At 37.3% G+C, this 5674-nt stretch overlaps 1 pseudogene; it reads left to right on the plus strand.

The window, feature by feature from the left end:
- The first annotated feature begins 541 nt into the window (after nt 1-541).
- On the plus strand, nt 542-1150 carry LOC125203377 (ras-related protein RABA5b pseudogene; annotated as a pseudogene).
- The last annotated feature ends 4524 nt before the right edge of the window (nt 1151-5674 follow it).

Raw genomic sequence — 5674 nt, forward strand, 5'->3', positions numbered from 1 at the left:
ATCCGCCTCGCTGGATATAGGTTTTTTGGCCCCTCCTCCGACCCAAGCCTCGGAAATTTCGGGTGGCTACAATCCCTACCCAGTGGACATGCAATTCCCACTTTATAGAATGTAATTTTAAATTTATATTCCCACTTTGGGTGGCTACAGTCCCTACAAGAAATGTGTAGGAATTTTTAACTTTTTTAAATTTAAATTATGTAATTCCCATTTTTAAGATGTTATTTTTATTTTGGAGGATTTTTAGTTATGCATTTTTTTATTTTTAGGAATTTATAATTATATTTTCAAGTTTATTAATATATTTTATTATTTATGGAAGTGTTTGTTTATTAATGTATTTTATTATTTATGGAAGTGTTTTGAGCAATTGAAGTATTTAAATTAAATTATTGAATAATAAATGAAAAAAGTGTGTCATAGTTAAGAGTAGAGGATAAAAAAGAGTAAAGGCCAAAATTGGTAACATATGATCATTTTACGTTTTTGGTCCTAAACATTATCTTTTAGATTTTTTAATTCTACATATATGAAAATTTGATCAAATTGGTCATCCGTCAATATTTCCATTAAAAACTAACGCTCAATGGGTTCAATTCTGATATTTTCCTCCTTAATTAATTCCCTAATTAAGAGACTGATTGGAAAATGGCGGAAGAGAGTGGTGAAGAGTACCTGTTCAAGATAGTGGTGATCGGCGATTCCGCTGTGGGGAAATCGAATTTGCTGTCGCGGTTTACTCGAGACGAGTTCGACCACAACTCCAAGGCCACGATCGGAGTGGAGTTTCAGACGCAGGTGCTGAAGGTCGACGGCAAGGAGGTCAAAGCGCAGGTCTGGGATACCGCCGGCCAGGAGCGATTCCGCACCGTCACCTCCGCCTATTACCGCGGCGCCGTCGGAGCTCTCGTCGTCTACGATATTACTCGGAGGATTACTCTCGATAGCGTCAAGCGTTGGCTTGATGAGCTCAATAGTATTATAGTAATATCTCTTTCTCTGTCTTCTCAATTGAATCTGGTTAGAATTCCAGTAGAATTTCAGAAGAAGAAAAGGAGACTGTTGAAGCTTTATCAATTTGCTCAGTTGGATTCATTTTTTTAGCATACAATTATTCATTTCTCTATATGCAAATTTATCTTAAATTCTACATATGTTCGTTTCGATTTTGTCCGATTTTGTTGGGTTTGCAGACTTGAGGTTCTCCTATTTTTGTTGGGTTTTTCAATTTTTGGATTATTCGAGTTTGTTGGATTCTTGATTATGTTAGGTATTTGAGATTTTAGAAATTTGTGAATGAATGGAGAATTTGAAGTTCTGTATATTAGAATTTTGAGATGAATGAAAATGGATGAAAAAGATGAAAGATGAGACGAAGGAAGAAGATAGAAATTGAAGTGAAACACTCCAAATAAGAACCCTAAACATATTATTTAATTGAAGTGAAACACTCCCTAAACATATGTATTTAATTCTAATTTTAAAAAAATATTTATAAAAATAATTAGGGAATTAATTAGGGAGTAAAAAATTAGAAATTAAAAGTTTAATTTGGTCAAAATTGTGATTAAACCCGTTGACCGTTAGTTTTTAACAGAAATATTGACGGGTAACCAAAATGATCAAATTTTTATATGTGCAGGATCAAAAAATTCAAAAGATAATATTTAGGACCAAAAATGTAAAATGATCATATGTTCAGGACCAATTTGACCTTTACTCAATAAAAAATTGATAAAAGTGGATCCGTAGTTAAGAGCAGAGAATACAAAATGGATAAAAGTGGATCCGGGTCCACAACCGCTATAAATCTTATTTTACATAATTACTCAATAATTAAATGTGGACCATACATCTTTTTAATCATGTGGCTGAAAATTGTCCCCTCCATTTCCGGGACTGGTTCCGCAACTGTTCTCCGGCAATGACGGGTAGCTGGTGGCAGTATGTATCCGGTGGGCGGCGGATGAGTAAGAATTGGGGGAGAGAGTTGGCGGTGATAAGAAGAAGACTAATATTTAAAATTAAAATTTAATTTTTAAAAAAATGTCTTGTTTAAATTTATTAGGAGAATTAAAACGATTAGACTTTGACTTGTGAAACGACTTTGTTTTGAGCAAGAGAACAACGACTAGTGTGTGTTTGCATTCAAATACATTTTGCAATACATTAGGCCATCCGCAACGCTGTCTCTTATCCGTCTCATCTCTTCACTATTCATGGGCCCCACTGTACTTTTTAGCTCATCTCTTAACTAAGAGACAGCACCTGCAACCCTCCATCTCTTAATCATCTCTTAACCATCTCTTAACTATTCATTCAATTTCATTTTTTATTTTTAATTCCAACAAATTCAATTAATAAAAACACACTTCATTAAAATAAAATAAATATTACAACTTAAAAGCCTAAAAAATAGAAAAAAATACATAATTAAAATCCTAAAAAATAAAAAAAGTACATAATTTAAAATCCTAAAAAATAAAAAAACTACTCCGCCGGCGAATCATCATCCCCCGAAGTCGGCGGTGCAGCTATACCAAGTTGAGCTCTCATATACTCAATTCCGGCCATATGGGCTGCAACTTGGCCAGGATTCATTTTTGAGAGGTCCGCCATCGTGGTGACTAGGTACATGGACATAGGGTGTGCGAGCCCGTGCCCGTGCCGGAGCCCGAGCTCGAGCCCGCCTGGCTTGGTCCGCCGCGGCCCATCCCTCTCGCTCTCGCTCTCCCCCTGGCTCTAGCCGCCTTCGCCGCCTTGGTCCCTTGCGGCCGACGTCGTGCACCAGAAGAAGACCCCCCTACATCATCGGTTGGCGTGCCCTCACGTGAGGTGTTGCCTTCGCCGCCATCACTAGACAAGTAGTGGCCACGCGCCGTGCGCTTCGTGCGTTGAGCCCGACTCGACACCGCCAGCCCACCTGTCAAGGTGGTGGACTTGCGACCAAACATCGACAAGCTTGAAATCTTTGCCGACGTCGTCTTTGAAGACCCGCAACGCCGCTCTCAGAATGTCGGCTCCACTGGCTCCGCTCTGATAATTCGCCTCTTCTCCCCTGTATATTGCGCAAAATTTTTTGACATCTTTGTCGCTTCGCTCCCAATGACTGCGGAGCATCTTCACGTTGCGGGGAACGGTATTCGCCGGCCTTCGTGCGTTGTAAACTTCGGTGACTTTTAGCCAAAAACACTTGTGGGTTTGTTGATTCCCGACGACAGGATCGTACGAGACGCTGATCTAAGCGTCGTACAGAGCCAGCGTCTCGGCTTGGCTGTATGCATGACGGCTGCCGTCTCCACCAGCCGCTGCCTCCTCTTCCTCCTCGGCATTGACGCCGAGACTGAAGTTGATCCTGCCGGAGCCGGAGCCGAAGCCTCCACCAATTGGCTAGTCGGGCAAACTGCGTTCAGGCGCCAAAAAATTCTCAGAAATTTGGGATAATCCCGGCGATTGCCCGTACCTCGGGGGGGGGGGGGGGGAGGGACGATAGTATGCATCCACATCAAAATGTGGTGTTTGGTACGCCGGCGGGGTGGTCGAGCCTTGGGTGCCCGGCGACGAACCGGGAGTACCCAAACAGTTGTACATGCTCGCCCAATCGTCGAACGAGTTCAAGTCGAATCCGACGGAGCGCCGCCTGCCGGAGCCGCCGGAGCCGCCGCCGCCGCTGGAGTTTCCATCGCCGGACATTTTTTCAACAATTTGAGAGTAGTGTTCGTGTGTAATAAGAATTTGGGTTTTTTTTAATCTTATTAATAAAATTTAGTGCGAGAGAATCATTTACTAAATTTAATACTCCGTAAATTATGGTATATCAAACACTAACCAAATAGTGAAAGTAGTAGCGATTTGGTTTAGTAAATCTTATTAATAAAAGTAAGTGCAAGTGAATATAGAATAAATTGAATAGTAGATTACTGCGTGTATGAAAATATTAGTAATAAAAGTAAATGCGGGACAATCATACACTAAATAGAGTGATATATTACGGTCGATCATTGATTCATACAAAAAAAGTGAAGAAGAGATTATGGCCTCCTTTATAAAATATCTATAATACGTCACTATAAATAGTAGATGATAAAGCCATGAAGAGACCCAAATAGAGAGGGAAAAGAAAATAACAGAGAACCTCTTCAGAAAACAAGCACGAAGAACACTCATCCCTAAATTGTTGAGAAGACAAAGAAGGTGGTCATAATGTCTTATAATATGGGTGGTAGGGCGCCTGGTAATGTATTAATCAAAATGCGTTATGGATCTGACCTATTTTTATTTAAATTTATATTTCTTTTGGGTCCAAAGGAGTTATATAACAAGATTGGTTCAATATTAAATAAAGAACCATCCACTATAGTAATTACATACTTATTCTTTGATAATGATGAAGTATGGCTGCTTCCTAGTAATCCTTTCGAATTTTGTAGACCATCGACAATCACACCAAATGGACTTCGTCAGTTTAAATTTAATGTTTATGATAAAGATGAAGTAATGCCTGCTAGATAGTTCTTAGTAGTATTTATTTCTTATGTCTAAGTACAGTTCGGGTTTTCTTCGGTTGGTTCTTTCCCGAACTTTAGTAGATGAACCAAGTAGTGGTATCTTGTATTGATGGTAATTTATTTTAATCGAACAAATTCATATTCTAGTATTTGTTCTCCTTCTTTATCTTTATACAATTGGGGCTGTTCAGTTTGCAAAATTATATTTTGTGATTAAATATGTACGGGGTTTGGTTCATGAAATTGGATTACATAGAATTCTAGATGGATACTCATGTGATAATTAGTCATAGTCATCCTCTTCTCGCTAAAATAATTTCACAACTTAATCTTAGATTATATTTTCGTAGTACTATTTTATTTTTAAAAATCGAACGATGTCTCTAAATGTTTGTTTTAATTATCGACACCGCATGCTCTATACTGGCGTAATTGAGAGGAAATTTAACTAATGTATTTTGTTGTAAGTGTTGTCGATTCGATACACCCAAACTAAATACAGTGTCACATGACGAACAGTGGTGCTTCTCGTGTGTTTGCTAAACTAGTATTAACACCCGTGCTATGGACTAGCTTTATGATTTTTAACTAATTATAGAATCAGGTTAACTAAACACGTTACAAAATTAATAAACAACACTTCAGTCATAGTATCAGATTCTACTAAAATGTTGAATCATATTTAAACATAGTAAAAACATAACTTCAATAAATTACATTGCAGTTTTCAGTACACAACGTATACTATAATACGTACAGGTTAAAACAAAGGAAAACAAAATTGACCGAATGTATAAAACAAATTGTGCTAAAACACATAATACCTAACATTAATCAAAGAAAAAACTGATGAAAACATAAACATACATTAGAAGCATGAACATTACAATCAATTGATCATGAAAAAAATAAAAAATTTACTGACAAATATACAAAATATTAAATGAATCAAAAACTTAAGTACAAAAAAAAGATGCATATTGATCGATTCAAAATTAAAACATAAACAATACAATTATTGATACATACCTACCATTATTGAACAAAGATAACAACAAAACAACTTGGAAAAGATAAAAAAAAAATGTGATAAGCTGATGAGATCGGCAAAAATCGAAGAGCGTGAATCAATTCCTCAATATATTTATAAATTTTAAAATTATAAA

The sequence above is a fragment of the Salvia hispanica genome, chromosome 6 (assembly GCF_029641045.1).
Source record: "Salvia hispanica isolate PSC_SH4W2 chromosome 6, Shi_PSC_v1, whole genome shotgun sequence".
Taxonomy (NCBI): Eukaryota; Viridiplantae; Streptophyta; class Magnoliopsida; order Lamiales; family Lamiaceae; genus Salvia; species Salvia hispanica.